A 23,098-nucleotide genomic window follows, 5' to 3' on the forward strand; every position below is an offset into this window, starting at 1 on the left:
ATATTCTTGTCATCACTAATCAGTATTTTTCACGATAGATTTCTCTGAGCTGTGTTGTTCAATTTGGATATCATCCTCTGATGGGTTTAATGTTTTTGGGGTGTACAGGGTTTTTGAACCATGCAGTTAGAAGAAACTTCCTGAAGGAGAACACATTTGATTCAAGCTGGCCTGAAAGGCCCTGAGGGGGGGGCTTGGGACAAATTTTTCAAGGGGTCCAACCTTTGAAATAGTGACCTTACTCAGAGGTTGGTTTTTCAATTCTAACTCCTTCATCCTAAATGCATTTGGATTTTCCGATATAAACTTTTTCATTTTTTGTATACAACAAATAATGTTGTGGCTGTTACAGAATTTTAAAAGTATACCCGGAAATCTTTATCAGAACTGAGAGTCAAAATCAACTCAATATGAGAGAGCTGAAGGCCATGCCTTTGGCAGTTCCAGGCAGCACATACATCAACTCTGAGGATTATTTCATAAATCAAAATGCTTTAGGCAGATTACCAATGAAAACCAAAGAAGAGCTAACAGATTTTAAAGAACAACTTCAAAAACTCTCTTAAAGGGAGTTTGCGGTGACGTGACAAATGCCACATCAAGTACCAAACATTGTTGATGATGGATTTTTATCAAATAATCGTTTAGTGTTTTTTCACCCACAATGTTTTCTAACGAGATATTGATATAGATAAAAAGAATATTATTCTTGTTTCGGGCAAAAATTAAATATGTATCTATGTAAGAGCGTTTTTACATGACGCAGGTGAATGTTGTGCAACCTAATTCACCTAAGTGATGTGCGTAGCGTGTAACGTACAAGATTTTACCTGACCCGACAATATACTAGTACAATATTTTTCATTATCCATTTTCCTCATCTTCTAACAGTAACGTTCTTTTACGAACAAAAGCTAGTGTAGGAAAATTCTGTAAAGCATAACAATAAAATTTTAGCGCACAACTGATTTCTAGCGTTGAACGTAGTTGGCTCTATAGAGGTCTATTTTTTAAAGTTTAGCACTCAATGTTATTTAAATGGGTTTCATTACCTCACTGGATGAGTTTTTGAAACTTTACTTCACTCGTGCAGTAATTTGTTTAAGGATACCAACACTTTTGACAAAATAAGTCATTGAATATTTTGTAATAATGAAATTAATTAATTAATGACAAAGTGTTAAAGCACGTTAAAATATTAATTCACATGACATTGTAAACATGTTATTCGCACGTGTCACTATGTCACGGTGCTTTCAGAAAATAGCAATCTCTTTATTGATGTGGATGTTTAATATTTATCTCTTAATTAAGGTGTTAAGGTTATGATTTTGTGATAGATGATTTAATGGCATGTTGCTAATATGTTGACCGATAATTACAATAATGGGTTTTTTTTATATAAATAATCGTATTAACTGCAACAAATTCATGTCATTGTTGATTTCAAGCTATTTATTCAAATATTTCCAAAATGCACATTTCCATCCTCTTAACGATTAAATTAAACTTTTAGCAAAACTCAACCCTGGAAACTAAAGAGAGATTTAATTTTGTGGTATCCATAATTGTAGTATTGTTTGGATTTTATGGTGACGTGAAATCATACATACTCGTCCATGTATTATGAGCACGAGCGCAGGTGGGAAGTTGCGTCTCGTATATATAACGTTCTTACCTCACAAAAGCCGATTGTACGGAAACAACTAAGTGGCTGGTCCTAAGTCCGTAAATCTTTTGTCCCCGGTTTCAAACATAAGAAGGTAACATTATTTGGACTTCATTTGATAATTACTAGTTGAAACTTTCAGGAACTTTAAAATAAAAGTTCCCATTTCATGTTCCTCTAACTCCTTCCCACATTGATATAATATACAAAGAAAAATCGCAATACTAGGAATAACAATATTTAGTAACCGAACAGTCATTGTTTAACCCCAAGGCATAGAATAGCTATGCTTCTTCGTGAGATATAGGCATACTACTCAAAACATTATAAATAATGTTTCCAATGTAAATTTTTGATAATTTTTATATTCCTTATAGTAACAAAAACAACAAAATAAAGTAACAGAAATCTCATGTTAACTGTTCGATCCTAAGATAAAAAAATGATTAATATCACAAACACAAAAATCGGGATATTTGTGTCTACTAGTATTTTTTTTCTCAGTTCATAGTCAAATGGTAACTAGACCGAAGATTTTAAAATCCCTGTTTAAAGAAACTTAGAAAAGTATTCCTGGTAAAAAATAGAAACATAATTTATCATGACTAATTGATCATGATGCATTTTGCACCAGTAATCCACATTCGTTGAGATTCTTAATGAATTCGAGCTATCTAAATATCTAAATAATAAGACAAAATCCATATTCGGTTTGAAAATATTGATATTAAATGTATTTTTCAATATTCTGAGAATTAAAAACACTTAGTTGTTATGTTTCTAATTACTATCTTTATTAATACTGAAACTACTGGCGTGAATAAGCTATTTAAAACGACTAGGAGCCAATATCCCTATTAAAATTTAAAAAATATCTTGACTAATTTTAGTTTTAAGATCCTGATGTAATATGTGTAGTTTCTAATATTCAATGTTCGCAGCGAGGATGGTAGGTATAAGGCATCTCAAAGCTCAAATATTGGGCTGTACCCCAACCTGGTCGTTAAAACTTTCCAAGAACTCATTTCGGGAAAGAGAAACTACCATTATTAACTCAGCCGAGACGAAAATGGCCAAGTTCCAACAAAGGCCAAGTTAGGCCAGTTAGAGGGGAAGTAAACCAATCTTACGACACACTGACCTCTATTTGTTGCAATTTGTCAGAAAACTAAACTTCGGCAGAGGTGCCCAGCCCCCTCCCTCCAAGGGCAATGTCACATACCACCCCCCCCTCCAAAAAGCGTGACACACACTCATCCCTTTGATTTATAACATTAGTAGATTTAAAAGATTTACGGACTTAGGACCAGCGACTTAGTTGTTTCCGTACAATTGGCTTTTGTGAGGTAAGAACGTTATACAGGGTTATTACAAATGATGTTCCTGATTTTGATTATAAATATTACTGGATTAATTTGTTTCAAGACTATTTTAGTTGGTACCATTGGAAATAAAAACTCATAAAGTTTCATTTACATTGGTTTGGGTGGATATCAGCTGTTTGTCAAGTCAATTGTTGGAAGTGTTGTGTAATGGCTGAATTTTAAGGCAGGAAAGCTTTTTGCCAGTTGGAATATTACATTAACCAATCTGTTATTAGTGTGCAACGACACTTAAGATCCAGGTTTAACGATTATCCTCCTAATAACCACTATATTGGCAAGTGACACTTGAAATTTAAGAGAAATGGCTGCATTTGAATGTTACTTGTAGTAGGGCTGAACTTAACAATGTGCTGCCTGAGATATGGAACGAGCTCAGTGGTCCGAATAATGACACACCCCTGAACTGGACTACAAGATCTCCGGACATCACCCCCTGATTTTTTTCTTGTGGGGATACATCAAAGATAAGGCATACACACCACCATTATCAGATAGCATACTTGAGATCCAGCAACGGATTACCAATGCTATCGAAACTAACAATAGGCCTAGACACACTTTTCAAAGTCTAGCAAGAGCTTGACTACATTATTGACATCTCTCGTACCACAAGGGGTTTCCGTATCGAGCATTTACAGTTCTGTGTATCTGTGTCGAAACTTTTTGAGTTTTTTCAAAAGTTGTAACCATTTTATTTCTTTGTATAACAAATAAAACTATATTTTATGTATGTATGAAATCATGAACATAATTTGTAATAACCCTGTATATGAGACGCAACTTCCCACCTGCGCTCGTGCTCATAATACATGGACGAGTATGTATGATTTCACGTCACCATAAAATCTAAACAATACTACAATTAATTATGGATACCACAAAATTAAATCTCTCTCTAGTTTCCAGGGTTGAGTTTTGCTAAAAGCTTAATTTAATCGTTAAGAGGATGGAAATGTGCATTTTGAAAATATTTGAATAAATAGCTTGAAATCAACAATGACATGAGTTTGTTGCAGTTAAATACGAGTATTTATAATAAAAAAACCATTATTGTAATTATCAGTCAACATATTAGCGACATGCCATTAAATCAGTTACAGTCTCCAGGTACTTAAATGAAATGTATTTTTATGATACACGAACTCTAAAATGTTTTTAAGTGTAACTGTATATCTATCACAAAATCATAACCTTAACACCTTAATTAAGAGATAAATATTAAACATCCACATCAATAAAGAGATTGCTATTTTCTGAAAGCACCGTGACATAGTGACACGTACGAATAACATGTTTACAATGTCATGTGAATTAATATTTTAACGTGCCTTAACACTTTGTCATTAATTTAGATTAGTTGAAATGTATTTTTGAAGCTACTTTCTCCAAACTTCCCATTTGCAGGTTTCAGTCCGTGAAATGGGCTATGATGGCTAGAACTGACAAGGTTGATTCTGAAGTCCACATATCTGTAGTTAATGAAATTGATTACAAGTTATCTTTTTCTAATCCAATCAGTTAATTTTTAGTTTCTCTGTACAGCTAAGGCAGAGTGTTCTTGACACTGTGGTTGAACAAGGTTTAATCACTGTGGTTGATTTAAACAGATTTTCTATTTTCGCCACTTTTGGTGCTAATAAGTAATTTGGTTACCACATTTAATTAGCCAATATCCAAGTGTATAATTTTTCTTTTTCTATAGGGTTTTCATAATGTTCACTTATGTACAAAAAACTACACTATAACTGACGACTGGATAACACGGCATCCATGGCTTGACGCCCGATATGTGGAGCTTTTTGTTGGACAATTGCTAACAGATGCAGCCATAGGTTAACAAGAGACCAATTCTTGTTCTACCCAGCGCAGTTGTCTGATATTATTACGAGCTTTTGATAGTACACATCGTTTTCTGAGAAATGTTTTAATACGCAGCTTGCAATCTCGTTACTTTCTCTCTTTGCTGTCGGTTCCTCCCATTATTAAAAAAAAAACTTTGTACGACAAATTCCTTTTGTGTAAGAAGATTGTGCATTTCACGTGTTTTCAAGGGTTAGCGATAAGCAGTCTAATATTTTTTTTATTAATTAAGATATCAACTTGAAACGAAAATCATCTAATTGTATATGAAACCATCTACAATTGATGTTATGACCAAAGTTTTTGTATCTTGTAAGCAAATTACCTAATATTTCACACAAAAAAAATTGGTTTCAGTCAGATAAATTGCTTACTATGAATTTAACACATCTTCAATATTTTTCCCCTTAAATGATGTAACAGATGCTTCTTTCACTTAGAAAAAAAAATTGAGATCTGTCACATCCATCCTTTAAGTATTATGAGCCTTGAAATATTGTTATTTTAACAAAATAGCAGTTTTTCTTCGTGCTGTATCTAAAAAAGGACTAAACATAAAAATTATAAATTTTATATCTTCACCCCACGCTGAAAATAAAACATGTGATTGTAATTTCTTACATTTGTTTTTGATTTTCTGTTTATATTTCGTAATTATTTCGTCACCAGCATGGCAACCCATAAAGCCCATGTAATTTTTTTTAATTTTTAAAGGGATTCTGCACATCTACAGGAAAATAGCTTTCTAACAGTATGCGTAAATGTTCCCTGTGATTCACACGAGCTGAGAAAATATTTTCTAAAGAAACATGCTTGCCTATTAGTATATAGATGCCACACTTGTATTTTTTTAAAGTTTACAATTGCATTTATAATATCTGAACTCCCTAGAGAATGTTTTATCCCCTTTTGTGTTAATATAATCCTCATTATAATTCACTCTTTTTTTTCTCTTGACTTTTCTTGTTTGATCTTCAAACTCCCCTTTTCTTCCTTTTTGGGTCTACCCTTTAGAGGCATTTAAACGTAATTTTTCCAAATCATTATAATTTTCCTGCAGCGTTCAGCGATTTTAATACTGTTTTAAGGATCTTCTAAAAGAAGAAACGCCCCACCACCGCAGCAAACCTGCAGACTAAGCGAATTCCATTTTCCTGATAGGTATTTTAATTAAATCTATTCAAATAGAATAGGTTTTTCAATTACCTAGGTTTGCTGCTACAGGGAGGGTAATAAGGTGTGATTTTTTGGTTGAAATATCAATAGCTTGTTTTGAAATAAATTTATGATTGATAAATATACAGGGTGGTCATAAATTACTGTACACATTTTAAGATGAAATAAATTAAAAACCAAGCAACATAGAAACATGTAAATTGGTTCATTAAATAGCAAATTTAAAACAGTTTTATACAGTAACTACAATAATTCAATTATAAAAATGTCAGCAATTATGAAAAGTAGTTATAAAAACACAGTCGAAATCACCTAAACTGTTATTGTAAGTTATGTTCTTTTGAGATGAGGACCCTTTAGACTATATGTTGGATACTTCCCAGTCCTTCGAACTGACTGTACCACCATTTTATAAAATTTTTACACGGGGAATTACGGCTATACTCTAAACAAAACCTTCTTCGAACATTTATTGCAGATTTACTTTCATTAAACCAAAGACAATGCTTTTTATTGAACCCTAGTAAAATTGTTACTTTTAAGTCGGTTTAAAAGTATTTGATTCAGCGAATATCATACACAGCTGGTGTATAAAGGTCCATTGTTGGTTTTGCCATGCTATCCATGCTGTATATGCCACAACACGAGTTATTGAGGAAAAAAAACTTACACAAACTGTTTGAGTGATTTTTGCAAATTTTTTATAACTACTTTTTATAATTATTGACATTTATGTAATTATTGTTTTGCAGTTACTGTATAAAACTATTTTTAATTTGCCATTCAATAAAACAATTCCCAAGTTTCTAAGCTACTTGGTTATTGGTTTATGTAATCTTAAAATGTGACCAATAATTTATGACCACCCTGTATATTCATAAAGAAGAAAAATAATTTTACTTATTGCCTATAAGAATAAGATGGGAATTTTAATTTTTTTTTAATTTTCTCTGTAACCAATAATTGTAAAAAAAACTTCGGTATACTAAATTAATTGTTTTTAAGCTCTTAAAATGCATAAATGCGTAAATGATGCATAATTAAGGTGAACCTATAGTCATTTTAATCCACTTGCTAGGGGGGTTCCCGTGTGCATTTTATGTATAGAAAAACACCCTAAGGAATCATGTAGGTACTATGTGGGGTATCATTTTTCACGTGGGTGCCAGCTTGGCAGAGTGGGCATAACCTCAGAATCCGCCATTTTAAAAATGGCGGTTGCATTTATTACATGAAACTCGTCGGGAGCTTATATCTCGAAAACGGTAATATACAGCGAGTTACTTTTATTACAATAAATGTTGCTTACACAATAAGGAACAACTTTTGTATTTACAAAAATGCCCTAAATATAACTATTTAGAAGTAGTTGAGCAATTTATGCTAATTTAACCTATAATTTTTACTTTGTTTGGCAAAAAATTCTAATATCTTTAAAAACCTGCAGAACCAGCAAACATTAACCTGGCCGCATTTCTACTAAAATATTAAAATTGACAGATTGATTTCTATTAAATGACATTGATTTGTAATGAGTACTTAAGTTTGCTGCTTCAGGGAAGGTATCAAGGTGTTTGTTTTTAAATATTTTTATTAAAATGTTGATAGCTTAGTATGAATGAAACAAAATTTTCATATTTGATTATAATGTATCCATAAACAAGCAAACTAAAACAGCATATTCTCCTTACCTTTTGGGCATACCTCAACGCTTCAACATACAAAATTATTTCTTTTTGGAGCTGTACAAAATAATTTGGTTCATTATAAAATTTTGTGTTTTTAGGGTCGAAAATCGGAAAAATCTATTTTTACCCCATAAAACTCCCCATAAACCCCCGTTCCCATAGTCCGATCGTTCTGGTTTCATAGTCCGAACTCGTCTGAAAACGTAGGATTACACGTTTGTGATAAATTTAATTAAAATTGGATCATTTTTGCTCGAGTTATCAAATTAAGTCGTAGTTCTGTCTTCAGATACAGATGTCGTAGTGTTGGCTTTACACTTTATGAATGGATTCTCTTTGGAAGGTTTGCAGGAATTGTGGATGCGACTTGGTTCAGCCAAAATTTCATGATATGTACTAGTTCACATTATAGCAAACAGGCCTGGAAGTAACCTTTGCTCAGTTACATCAGCACTCCATATTTTAACGGGCTGTGACTTTGCCAGTAAATTTGGAACAAAGCGTGCTACCCTAAAATGTAATCCAAGTACTTTGCTAATGGACTTTGGAAAAGATGGGGAGGAAAAGATAGAATAAAGTTTGAAAAACACAGAGAAGTATCTAGTTCACATTTAAAAAAGATTACTCAGTGTGAAACTATGAATGATCTAAGACACTGGACGTACACTGTCACTGTACAACGAATACTTTTAAAGAACTGCATCCGTTGCTCGTGAAGAAATTCTGTCTAGTAGAGCTACTAGATTCATTGCTTGGAAGAACACTTTTTTCAACTCGATCCTTTGAGTTTTGGATACAGAGATGGTGGTTACTCTTTGTTGGTTTTTGGGTAAAAATTTGATTTCCAGCTTTGCCCAAGTGATCTATTAGAATGCTGCAACTGCAAAACCTGTCCCAATCAAAGCTGCACATGTGTACGAAACTAGCTGGCATACCGTGTTGTCCTTTTTTTAATGTAGAAGTGTTCCTGTAGTTGACTGCCGCAACGCACACTAGTATATTGTGAACAGTTTCATTTTTCTGATGACTATAAATGGGAACAGATCTAATTCCTTAAAACCCAAAAGGATTAAAATTTAGATCCAATAACTGCGCTCAAATTTTATAATCCACGAAACTAGTTCAATATCAACACAATCAGTCCGAAGCAGCCTACCACCAAGGACAATGTCAAGGTACTGCTTGTGTTAACAAGACGTCAATGCTTGGCCGATGCACCAACTTTGCCGCCGGCCCCGTTCCCGCTCCATCGCCGTTTTAATAATAAATGTTATGAATTATAATAATAATTACTGTTACATCCGTAGATTTATTATTATTTGTAATAATAAAAATTCATTATATAGAAAGGGCAATGTTTTTTATATTTGTATGCGTCATGTAATAACAAAAATTAATTTAAAAATATTTTATATTATGTTAATACTTATAATAGTCTGTCAGAAACTTCTCGAATGTTTTTTGCAGGTTTTTTTACCTTGAATGCGAAGAAAAATTATAGTCCAGGAATTTTAGGGATTCAAATGCCATTCGACCTAACAAATTCGAACTACCTAGAAATTTTGCACAGCTGTTAAGTAAGCCATGTTCTTGAAAATGTCAAAAGTCCCCGGAAATCCCTGCTGTGCTTCAGCCGCCATCTTGGAAAATGGCGGCCAATTTTCACTTTTTTGACAATATTTCCCAAACTATTGGTATTAGAGAATTTTTGTAAATACAAAAGTTAAAGAACGTCTAAAAATACACAATTTTTACATTACAAGGTTTGCTCTATCTCTAACGGCTATTGAGATAAATAATAAAAATAGTTTTAAATTTAAAATTCCCATGTTATTCTTACGAAGGAAAAGAAAATTGTTGCAGTTTGCTTATTTGTGGACATATTTTTATCAAACTTGGCAAACTTATTTATTTTATACTAAGCTAATGATATTTAACATAATTACACACTTTATAACCCTTCCAATAGCAGTAAACGTAGTACTTATTAAATTTAACGTTATTTAAATAGGGATTCTATCTTTCGGATTCTTCTAAAAATCGGCCACCATTTTCCATTTCTCTTTAATACTAATAAGGAAAAATTAACAATCGTGTCTAAAAATGAATTTCCATTTGCCTGCCTGGATTTTTATTAAAATAATACTTAAAAATGAAAGATAGAATCCCTATTTAAATAACTCTAAATTTAACAAGTACTACGTTTACTGCTATTGGAAGGGTTATAAAGTGTGTAATTATGTTAAATATCATTAGCTTAGTATAAAATAAATAAGTTTAAGTTTGCCAAGTTTGATAAAAATATATCCACAAATAAGCAAACTGCAACAATTTTCTTTTCCTTCGTAAGAATAACATGGGAATTTTAAATTTAAAACTATTTTTATTATTTATCTCAATAGCCGTTAGAGATAGAGCAAACCTTGTAATATGAAAATTGTGTATTTTTAGACGTTCTTTAACTTTTGTATTTACAAAAATTCTCTAATACCAATAGTTTGGGAAATATTGTCAAAAAAGTTAAAATTGGCCGCCATTTTCCAAGATGGCGGCTGAAGCACAGCAGGGATTTCCGGGGACTTTTGACATTTTCAAGAACATGGCTTACTTAACAGCTGTGCAAATTTTCTAGGTAGTTCGAATCTGTTAGGTCGATTTTCCTAATATTCTTCCACTATTAGTGCCATGTACCAAATTACAAAATAACAACTTTTTTATAATTATTAGTTTTTTCTTTTGCAACAGAGATAACAACTATAGGTTAAATATGACAATTTTAATTTTTTAGTAGAAATGCAGCCAGGTAAATGTTTGTTTAGTCTGCAGGTTTGCTTAGATGGGGGTATTTTGACCGTAAAGAGCAATAAGTGCTATGTGCCAAATTAAAAAGAACAGTTTTTTTTAAAGATATTAGAATTTTTTGCCAAAAAAAGTAAAAATTATAGGTTAAATTAGCATAAATTGCTCAACTACTCCTAAATAGTTATACAGTATTTAGGGCATTTTTGTAAATACAAAAGTTGTTCCTTATTGTGTAAGCAACATTTATTGTAATAAAAGTAACTCGCTGTATATTACCGTTTTCGAGATATAAGCTCCCGACGAGTTTCATGTAATAAATGCCGCCGCCATTTTTAAAATGGCGGATTCTGGGGTTATGCCCACTCTGCCAAGCTGGCACCCACGTGAAAAAATGATACCTTCTGTGGAGGACCAAACTAAATAAACTACATTAGTTTAAATTTTATTATTTAGTTGTAATTCTTGTCTTTGACGGAATTAGGCAGTCATCGGTTGTAATGTTGTAAACAAAGAACAAACTAAGGATTGAAAGTATCGTGTAGGAAAAGAGGACAAACACGTAGACAGTAAAAACAAAGCAGTTAAGGCATTTAGAAGTCTACCTGAACATTGGGTTTTGTAAACTAATCAGTTCCTATTTGGCATGTGAGGATACATTCCTCACATGCCAAATAGGTCGGGCTTTATACAGATTCGCAACTGTATTAAGTGTTTAAGGTTAGGGTAGATAAGGAAGGTAAACTGTAGGTTATGATGATCCGAGTTGTTAGTTGCCTACTGACTGTGTTTGCACTAATGAATAATTTAATAATTGTTGTTTATTGCTACTAAACAACAATTGATAATTCCCCTTATACTTATTCTATTCACAGAGAAGCAAATCTATGTAGTTGTAAATCTATACAAGTAATCAAAGTATTTTTGGCCATGAAATATATCAATTGTGTCTTTAAAAATGTGTTTCCAATTGAATTAATTAATTGAATTGAACTAACCCACTGTGCAGGTAAGTATAACAAAAACAAAATCAAACCTATTTTGTCTTTAAGGTAAGGCTGCTTCAAAATAAAAAAAAAAATAAAAAATTCATCCTGTCAAAATACTAAGTTCGCTTAAGTACACTGAGGGCCTTAAAGCGTATGACTAAGTTAACTGACCCCTTTATATTACTACATACTACTGTACTTCTAAGCTTACTTTGGCTCGTCATGGTGTGGTACACGTTCGTTAAACTCTCTGCCAGACTAAATTCACATATAGCTATTTCTCCAGGGATGTGTACTTTCCCCTCTACAATGCAAAAGTGGTTTACATGAATAATGTAGAACCTGGATCCATATTTTTTCAAACCCTATAGGCTATATGTATAATTTTTTTAAAACTTACCAATATCTCTTTTAATAGTTTCAAATTCTAATATTTCCTATGTGATGCTGTTTGGCATCGTATTCTGCTTTGCAAGCATTTTTGTTTCTCTAAGGCCAACGTTTGGATGGAAAGATTTAGTGTGACCAATCAGCCAATTATTTGGTATTAAATCGTACAACCCATCATCAAATCTTCTGATTCTAGTCCACATTTTGCTGCAATAGATTACAGCTAGTAGAATCTTAAATTTTAAAATTTCCAAACAGTTCCAAAAATAAGCGATATAATACTTTACGATATTATATTGAGTCTTATTATTGATACATATTTACCATAGGAGCAATTTAAAAACATGCCCACAGAGATATTTTCCCTAAGAACTTAAAAAAAAAAACTTTTAAAAATAACTTGTACGAGAGATAAGCCTAGGTAAATTGCTCCTGCATACGAAACTAGTTTGTTAAAAAAAGATATATACTTATATGTTATACGGTAATGTTGGAAATAATGATAAACACACCTATTTTCGTGACATTTTAATTTTATTTCTTTAAAACCGGTCTATTTTAATAAACTGTTTTTGGGATTGCTGTACATACAGTTCCTAAAAATTTGTCCTGTCTAGGTAATTAAAATTTTTCTTTCGAGCCAGCTAGTTTGGAAAATTTAACCTACTGTTTTTTTTTTCATTTAAGTGCTACTTCAATGAAAATGTGTTAATTACATAATAGCAAAATAATCCACAAAATAGAAATGTAATAAAATATAAAACACTCACATTACAGTATTTTTTAAGTTAAATTAGAGTCGTTACAGTCTTTCTCGCAACATTGGTTTAATTTTTTCTTAAGAAGTTTTCAAATTGACAATCAGATACATCTTCTTTACAATTTACAATATCATCCGCATCATCTACTAAATGAATCAGTCCATGAAAATTGTGAGTTATCAAATGACGTCCACAGAGCAGCGAGACTGATTTCACAAATTGATTCAACAAAGATTTAGCTGTAGAGCGAAAATCTACATCAGTACACAAAGAGGGGCTTAACAAAATTGTCATTGCACTATGTAGCAATCCAAGATAAAGAAGAAATGTTCTGAACTCCGTGGCTTTCCAACGTGGTATAAGTTTCATATCTCTGGGGTTTAGTGCATATTCCGAAGGGACATTACTTTTGAAGCCTAACAATCTCTTGGACACAACATCCCTTCCATTCTTTGAAAGCCTGGTCTTTTTTGATGAAGAGTTACACAATTTAAAACGTGAAGTAAGGTTCTTACTGCCCCCAGACAGACCAAGTGCATATAATCCAACATAAAGAATCTACAAAATTTACCTGTGGGATTTCTGTCATCGGAGTGTATCCAGTTTGATAGTGCTTATCTATGTTTTCAATAAAATCTATACTGGTTCATTTCTCACGATTGAGATCATCAAAGATCCTTTTTTTCTACTGTCTCTCCTTTCACTTTGCATCTCCATTCAATTTGCATCTCGTACATGAATAAAATCCACCATGGCCAATGATCCCCATAATAAAACTTTTCACATGTGCATCCATACAAAAGCAAGAGATTTTAATTGCTAACTTTCGATTTTGAATATTCAACCCACTTTCAATTAAACTCTTAGCTTCATTGACAAAAGATTTAAAATCTTCTGAAACATTTCTAGGCTTCTCAAGCCCGTAATTATTACCTACAGGTATTACTTTGTTTCCAATCTCAGGTACATTCAGAGCTGATATTAGGATAGGATACAGTTCTCCCTGGCAACTTTTAGACGGAGGTAAGCCGTCAACGTTGACGATGAATCTTATTTATAATATGGAGTGCAAAGACACATTTTGTAATTGTTTTTGTATGTTAAACCTCAATTCCAATATGGATATATTCTCCAGGAGCTACTTGAGTTTTCTCTAATATTCTTGGTGTTTTCACAAGAGTCCTTCTACAGCTTGGAAAATAGGAAAAACAGGAATGCTCTCTGTGACCCAACAACAGCTTATCTAACGCATTTTGTGGAATGCAGTCTGCATTTTAAGTGTTACAGTCACCACTCCATGATTGCAAAAAAATCAACAATTTTTTAAATCATATTCTTTTGGCAAAATTTGTATTTTTAAGGCATCTCATCCTCACGAAAATCTGAGTTTGAATTTGTTTCATTTTCATAGTATGATTGTCCTGAATCTTCTGATTATGGTAAAAAAATTAGGTTCGCATCAGTACAATCACTCATTTCGGTGTTGTCAGAAGCATCATTACAGGATGAACTTGGAGGGCAGCCAACTGTTGTAACTTGATAACCTAATAAAACATATATTTAACCCGTGAACTATGCTTAAGGCAAAACTTATAATAAATGTGGGCAGAAACGAACGAGCTATGATCGTGCCTCACCTGTGGACTGCTGAAGACTGGCCGCTCTTATCTCGGACGTATTGTATCCAGTCTTGACCTTTGTCCTGCGTAGCTTCGGTCTCTATTGTCTTCTATGTCTTACACATTAATGGATTTTTCCCTTCAGGTTATTACAACTAAAGAATGGCTACTTTGCCCAAAATAATACTCAAACAAATAAATCCTTCTTTATAACACCAACAATATTTACAGGGTCTTGACCTTCAACGGCAATCCATTAAGGAATAATGTTCTGGCAAGTCAGCAATTTTAGAGGTTTCTGGAACTGGGATGGGATTTGACATATTGTGGGCAGTCTACCATTTTAGAAGAAACTGGAAGGTCAATGGCCTTCTATAGGGACATTTTGAGTGCTGTCGAAGGACATTTTATAGGGGACTGGAATTTCATCATCCGAAGACGATTCATTAGAAATTTCAGTTAGAATTTCATTTATATGTCTTTTTTTTGTCCACCTTGAAAGTAGGGGGACATTTGTTTTGCCTCTCTGACGCTTTGGCATTTAAAAGCTAAAAAAAAATTAAAATTAAAAATGTAAGTAGGCCTACAACTATTTGTTACCTTTAACAATCATACCAATTATTTAAGATAGGGACGCCACTATGTGCGTATTTTAACCCAAATATGAATGAAGGATGAGTGTAGGATGAGTGGCGCGATCTTGTAGTCTTGTTAGTGACTAAGGCCGACATATTCCTTAGACACAGCTGTTAATTAATAGTCCAAACAGCTAATGGCAACTAAGGGGCCTATAGTTATAGTGGAATCAAAACCACATTCTTGCCTTGATATTAACGAATTAGTCTAATTATCAGGAGAGTACTGTAGATAGTTGTAGTACTCACTAGTGCGAACGTTAATCCACACCAGGGAGTATCGCATCCACAGTGCATGCCTAAAACTATCCACAATTCGTGACCTCCTAGAAGCTGGATCACAGGACGCCACGACGCCACCGTCCTAGTCATCCCTTTAAATGGCAAAATATGATTGGGACCTAATGAATAGAAATGTTGAAGAGTCCAAAGAAGACAGAGGAAAGAAATGTCTGTCTTTTGATTTAGAACAGACGCTGCCGCTACCCCGTATTCCAATGCCAGACCACGTCAGCTTGGCTGTTAGTTTATCAACGTTTATTAATTATGGAAAAATCAAAATTAGACCAAATAAAAGGACATTTTTGGCTATTTTTTATATTGTATATAAAAATCTACTAATTAAGTTTAAAAATTCAAATATAACCCCCATTATACATTATAATAAATATGTTTATAACAAGATTCTGAATAATTTTCCAAAATATGTTTGCAAAACCACCTTTAACTCAAAAGAAGCTTTTAGTAACTTGGTTTACCATTGCATAACACAATTGAGCAAGTTTATTTTTTCTGTGTTATTATTTTTGTTTCTGATAAGTTTTATAAATTTGCAGGTATTTTTTACGGTTTCACAATCAAATTCTGAACAGGTACAACAATTATATAACAGTTCCCGAATGGTATGTATCTTTCAAATAAAAAATTTACCCATGCACTTACATTACTTGTTAGTAAACACTAGTACTTAGGTCCTTACAATCCGCTTGAGCATAATCAAAAGTGCATGTCAGAAAGATTTTAATGTTTTTAATACCATATTTTATAACAAAGAGTAAAACATTAATCTTTTAAAGCCCTTTCAACTTACAAGAAAACACAAGTAATATTGTCATATATCAGTTGGATGTGTTTAAAAGTGATTCCAGATTGATTGTAAACCCTTAGTTTTCTTCCCTGATCCAATCCGTGTGTTGTGCAAAGCACTAAGAAAATTTATAGCAGATATTGCCAGCCCCAATACGTCGTAGTCTTAAATCACTTTATCGAAGAACAAGATTTATCTTTGTGTTACGGAACATATATAACAGCAATTATCCACGACCCATTTGGCTAGCTAGTGTTCTTCTTTGCTGGTATTTTATAGCTAATATAAAACAGATATTTCCAATATCCATACGTAGACGGTTAAATCACTTCGGAAAACGTGTAATTCAAGTTAATGTCACGTATCATGTTTAAAAGTACTTTAAGCGGGCTCAATGTGGTTGTATGCATGGCATTTTTAAATATTTTTTCAACCGTTACATAGTTATTTGTTGAGTTTGGAAGTATTTATTCTTTAATATTAAATAGGTTTTAGAAATATCTGTTAGAAATTATTAAAAAATCTTAATAGACATAAAGCATTACTAAATATCTCACCGACTCTCCTTTATAACTGCTAAGTTTGCAATCACTTTGTCATTTAATTTATAACCTTTCTTCATGATTTTCACGTCCATAATCAACTGAAGCTTTTATTGTTTGCATAAGAGTTGATCAAGTTGCATAAGAGTTGCATGTAAATGTTTTCAATGAGATCGCTCATCCTGCACAATGAACCTTTAGAAAACTTACGGTTTATGAACTAAAAAAATCTACTGTTCTGTTTAATGTTAAGGAGATTCTCTACTGCAAATAGTAAATCTTCTACATGCACCTTGTTTTTTTTTTATTTGTTTTTTTTTTACAGTGATAAACGAAATGTTTAGGAAAAGTAAGTTTGTTTTAAGAAAATTAATTTCGAAAGTAAAAAAAAAATCATTAATTATATATTTTTATGGTGGTTTTCTGGAAAAATAAAGTGAAATCCTGGAAAAATAAATATTCACAATCAAGATTTTATTTTGTAGGGCAAATAAAAGTCTACTAATAAAGTCTACGAAAAGTTTAGGAAAGATTATAAATGAAGTGATGTGACCAGAGACTTAAAATGTTAAAAATAGTTGAGTTGTCGCCTATGTTTTAAATTATCTTATTATTTATAGTTACTAGGGAGAGATAAACAAACAGAAAATAAGCTATTTTAGGCTTTCTAACAATACACTGGTTTAATTTATTTTGTACTGAACAATTGATTGTTACTTAAAAGGTATGTTGAATTAAAGCAATCATATTTTATTTTGTGTAAATTCTTTAGACTTTTGTTTCAGGTATTTCTCCTGTTATATATTAAGTTTGAGTTTAATACGAGGTTCTTTCCACTAAAATTGGTGACTCCGACGTGATTTGAATTCGAAAAATTATTCAATTAACAGGGGAAAACATTCTCCTGCAAACAAGACAAAGAAAGAAGATGATGACTACATAAAATACATTACTGAGTTACCAGCAGTTCCCTCTCACTACTGTAGCTCCAGTTCACAAAAGAAATACTTGCCTGTCGAGTTTGGAAACCTTACAAAACTCTACAAGTTTTATAAGGTAAATTGTTAGACAAATAATAGAAAGCCAGTGGGTGAGTGCGTTATTAGAAACAATTTTAATGTTGGTTTTCACCAACCTATTAAAGATAAGTGTGTATAGTGTGAGAAATCTAATAATACAGCCTCAGAAGAGCCGACTACATCACAAGAAAGAAGCATAAAACTTCATAATAAAACGAAGGACGTCATAAAAACAACGTTTAGCAGTGACCAGGATTATTCCGGTAAAATCTACTTTCGATCTTGATTAAACACACCACATGGAGAAACAACATGCTCCTTTATTACAATAGAAAATGATCATACTTGAACTTTACAGTCTATGAAAGCAACACTAAGAACGGCTATTGTTATCTTTGGGGAGAGTGTGGTGGTAAAAGAGGAGCAAATTAAATTTGCAGTATTCTTTTTAAGTATATCACTAATAAATGTAGATGACAGAGAAACTGTAAAAATATTATCCTTGTATTGTGACTCTTGTCCCGGACAAAACAAAAACAGACAAGTAACCACAATGGTTATTTTATGTTTTGAAAAAATTGTGAAACCTGGAGAGCATAACACTGACTTTCCTCCTAACCTGGAAACACAATGATGCCGGTAGATTCTGTGCATGCCTGCATTGAGCACCAGCTAAAGAATAAAATGGGGCTCCATCAGAGTGGGTAAAAATAGTAACTAAGCAAGAACAAGTCCAAAACCATACGTAATGGATGTGCACAAATGTTACCAAAAAGACAATAGAACATTAGTTTTGTGGGTGGCACACTGAATTTTGTGATTGATAAAAAAATCCAAAAACAAATTTGGCCCCCTAAACAAAAGAGTTTTAGTAGAAACAAAATTCTGGAGAAGGCCTACATGAAAATGATGATATTATTATTATCCAAAACTAGCTGTGTGCCCGTTCTACGCACGGGGATCTTAAAATAGTCAGTTGAAATCTTCTTATATTAAGAACAGCAGTTGGTTTGCATATTTTTAGATATGCTGGCAAAACTATTATATACAGGGTGTTGAAAATGTCTGGAACCAACATTATGTCTGGTGAGTGGTTAAAGAAAAACAACTGAAATTTTGTGTACGGATATACTATGGTTTTACCTATCTTTTGGTGCCTTATTTTACCACTTATAGGGAACGTCCTGTGGAGGATTCAGTAAAAAGTTTTAATGGAAGCAAATGGTAAATGATACATCATTTTAAAGGCCATTTTTTTCTGAGTAAGGAGCCACAAGTTTCATCTCAAAAGGACCACCCTAGCAAAAATGGCGACTGTTTGAAATTTAAAAAACCACTTATAGGGAACGGAACTTTTAAATTTCAAACAGTCGCCATTTTCGCTAGGGTGGTCCTTTTGAGATGAAACTTGTGGCTCCTTACTCAGAAAAAAATTGCCTTTAAAATGATGTATCATTTACCATATTAAAAACTTCTATTAAAACTTTTTACTGAATCCTCCACAGGACGTTCCCTATAAGTGGTAAAAATCTTCATAAGGCACCAAAAGATAGGTAAAACCATAGTATATCCGTACACAAAATATCAATTGTTTTTCTTTAACCACTCACCAGATATAATGTTGGTTCCAGACATTTTCAACACCCTGTATAAACCTTCGCAAATACAGTATCTGACAGTTTCAAGCCAAAACACATGCTTCGCAATTAAATGTCACCCGGTTCGTGTTAGTCCATAATATGTTAAATCCAATGATTAAACTAAAAAAGCTTCTTAGGCCTAGATCTCTGAGGCATATCCCTAAGGTAAGCCTATAGTTGAAAGTTACTTCCTACAATGGTTTAAAGTATTTAAAGTACTACCTCAACCTTACCATTTAACACTTTATTCGGGTTGACATTTTAATTATCAAGGTGCTCTTGTCCTTTTCGTGACACTGAGAAAAAAAGGACATAAATGCGTTACCAACAGACATACACACAAAAATACAGAACTTAATTAGAAAATTTGCTACGTTTTAAGCATTTGAAATTTGTATTAATGTCATCAAATTTTATTATACCAATCTATATTTACTTGGACCGAAGATGACCCGAAATGCTGTCGAAATGGCGTCTTACTATATGAAATGAAGTACTATAGACAATTTAGATTGGTAATTTATAATAAAAATTACCAAAATAGGCCACAAACTATTGATACATAAACAACGTAAATCATAAACAATTCATGATGGTTTGCTAAACAAATGTTTTACTTAAATGAGTTATCATTTTCTTAGCATAAACTAAAATTTTGAATCCAGACAGAAAAAGCAAAACTTATACAGTTAAGACATCAATTAAATTGAGTACGGCTATAATACGACTGTATAAATAAGGTGAACACCAACGATAACTAATTTGTAAATTACAGTGATGTTTTGGTACGTAAAAATGATTCTTGCTGCTACCAAAGGTTCTAAGGAAAAGAACCAGTACCAAAAACCAACGTTTACAGTTAAGAATTACATCCGACAAATTAAATGCGTTAATCAAGTCCCAAAGTTATTGATTTCTTGGTTTTGGATTTTCTCGTAAAAGATTATTGGCAATCAAAGTTATTTCCCATTAATCGCTTTATTCGTAAACAACTTTTAATGTAAAATTATTGGTGTCAGTTTGAAAAAAAATCAACCTCATACAAACAACTGTTTGTTATTTAATAGATTACGTAGGCCTATTTTCTCTAAACAATGATTCGTATATCTTTTAACATTAGAATGAAATGTGACAAAAATGACACAACACCGGGTTTTTGGACGATTGTAATATTTTATTTCTTAAGTAGGGAGGCCGTGTATTCTAGGGAAAATTACCGGTATCAAGGATCGTCGTCGAAAAGGTTGTTATGAATAATTGGGTAGGCGTAAGTACCCAAGAGATGGGCTATGAGCCTATTGGCTGTATGGTCCGGCGATTGCATCATACGGTGAGTAGGAAAAGAAAGTGACACATCGGAAAAGCAAGTTTAGCATAATCCATAAACCGTAAACCTCTGTTACAATCACCCACTGCAGTTGTGATTTTTTACTTTACACTTTACACAACCGCCATTGAAGCGCCGTCAATGAGTGGAATCCTTGTTAGTAAGCTATTGGCGACGATCATTAATAAATTCAAGTTTCCCAGCCCTATACAACACTGATTCAAGGTCTTCTTTCTGGTTATCAAAACTCAAGAACAATTTTACACACAAAGAATCTCTGGTTCCTGACCTGGATTATGCCTAGTTATTAATTATTTCATTTACGGTTACACTATATTATTCCACTTGCGATTAATTAAATCCGTTATGTAGGACAACGTTTTTAATGTCACTTGGATTTGATTTACCTTCAAAACGTGATCGGAAATGGTTGCGGTATTTGTAAACAACATTTGTAAACAACATTTGTAAACATATCAGTGACAGCTAGAAAAAATAATCTTGATCCGAACAGCTTTTCGTTATTTCATAGATCATTATGTGATAAAAATTGGACGAAAACTTGACAAAAATCGCACAAAACTGCATTTTTGAACGTCCGTAATTTTATTTACTAAGTAGTGAGGCCATGTTTTAATGACTAAAGACACTCTCGCCAATCCAGTGAATACATTAAAATGACTTGGATCTTTATAGGTACTCTCGTTTTCCTGGAGAAGATTGCGTAAAATGCCATCTTGAGTGTTACAGAAAGACAGACAGACAGAAATTTAGATGAGACTTGTTTCGGCTTCTTTAATGTATAAAACGTTAAAATAACCTACAAATTTATGATTCTGAGCAATGTACAGACAAAACTCAAATTTTATTTATATAGATTGCAGGAATCTTATGATTAACAAAGGAGAAGAATGGATTACAGTTTAGAACGAGCTGCATGACGATCCAACTAAGAGAATTGCTTAAATGAAAATCAAGAAAAACTGCGGTCAAGCACAGATGCCTGCACACCACAACCCATCTATCCAACCCAGCATAGCAAGTATAAAGATTTCAATGATCTTTGCAAGAAGCGAATCATTCCAGCGAGTTACCTTGAAGAATATAAAACCATGCCGTCAAGTTCCACAGTTCGAGATGAACTGCCCGAAACGGATGAGGAACACAACGCAGAACAGCCTTAATTTTCTTTTAACCATGGATTCTTTCTAGAACTAGCCTAGGCCTACTTATCTTATTTTAGACATTGTATGATATTTGTCAACAATTTAAAACATTCAGGTAGACCAGGTTATATCAACAAGTTGTGCTTAACAATAAAATATAATATTTAGATGACTAGGGCTGCATTTAAGTACTTTTTGTTGTTTATAAACTAATGTCCATGAATGAATTTTTGTATTACAGTATATTAAGAAATCTGAATTCCTTGACGTTTTATTCTGTTTAAATGACGTGTCACAACTTTTAATTTTGATGTAGTATGTAACAAGGTAGTATGTTTTTCATATAAACTATTTTATTTTTCTTTAATAAAAATGTTATTATCACAATTTTATTGTATTTATCATTGATTTTTGTTAGGTTATTACTTAAACGCTCCTAATAACAATAAATTATTCCTCGAATAAGTTAATTCATTTACATTTTCTTTTTTGGTAAAAAATGTTTACCCAATATTCAACTATTTGACAAAAGAACATTTTATTAAGTTTGCCAAAAAGGTGTAACCATCAACATTGTGGATTACTCCCTCTTAAATAACCACATCATAAGTCTTCCAAAAGGGCATAACCCCCAAAATGAGGGTTACACCCTTCTTCACTAGATGACATTATGTTTTGGCAAAACGATGTAATCCACACATGGGTTTAAAAGTTTAAAGTCTGTTAATTTATTTTTTATTCTATGAAAGGGAGGCATTATAAAACCTTTAGAGGAGATACCTAGGTTTCTTAATACAGTGATAACGCTAATCAAAGTTTAAAATATTGTCTTTTTTAATGAGAAAATAGGCAGGTCAAAAGTGTTTCCCCTCCCTTGTAAAATATCCACAATAATGTTTTCTGAAATCACAGAACGAAAGAAAAACACACAAAAGATATTTTATAGAAAACTAATAAAACACACTTAGCGTACGATATAGAACCCTGAGTTTGCCTAAAAGCTTCCTCCTCTATGAGTTAGTCCTTCGTTTTGGATTAGTTTCCTTTCTTCCTCCAGTAGATGGGATTTTTCTGAGTTTTTTTACGATACTCTATAAACTTCAATACTTTTCCCACCTCTGAAAGGTCAAGTCACTTTTTGTCTAAGCGTTTTGCTATTTTAGATGTGGCAACTGCAAGGCTAATTCCACATATGGCTCGAATGGTGTACATTTATTACAACCAGTGTTGAAATAAATTTACATCCAAAGGAATAATAAAATAACGCGAAAAACTGTATTTTTTGTTAATAATTCATAAATTTTTAGTTGAGCCTCCGAGCTACATTGAAGGTGACATGAGTAGAA

The 23,098-nt window shown here is 32.7% G+C and overlaps 1 protein-coding gene across 1 annotated transcript in view; it reads left to right on the top strand.

The window, feature by feature from the left end:
• LOC128987856 (soluble guanylate cyclase 88E-like) overlaps positions 1-23,098 on the top strand; it is a 283,796-nt gene that overhangs the window by 110,703 nt on the left and 149,995 nt on the right. The gene's annotated exons all lie outside the window — the stretch shown is intronic.

The sequence above is a fragment of the Macrosteles quadrilineatus genome, unplaced genomic scaffold (genome assembly GCF_028750875.1).
Source record: "Macrosteles quadrilineatus isolate MER2022 unplaced genomic scaffold, UCM_ALF_1.0 Scaffold_2__2_contigs__length_208266976, whole genome shotgun sequence".
In the NCBI taxonomy this organism is placed as follows: Eukaryota; Metazoa; Arthropoda; class Insecta; order Hemiptera; family Cicadellidae; genus Macrosteles; species Macrosteles quadrilineatus.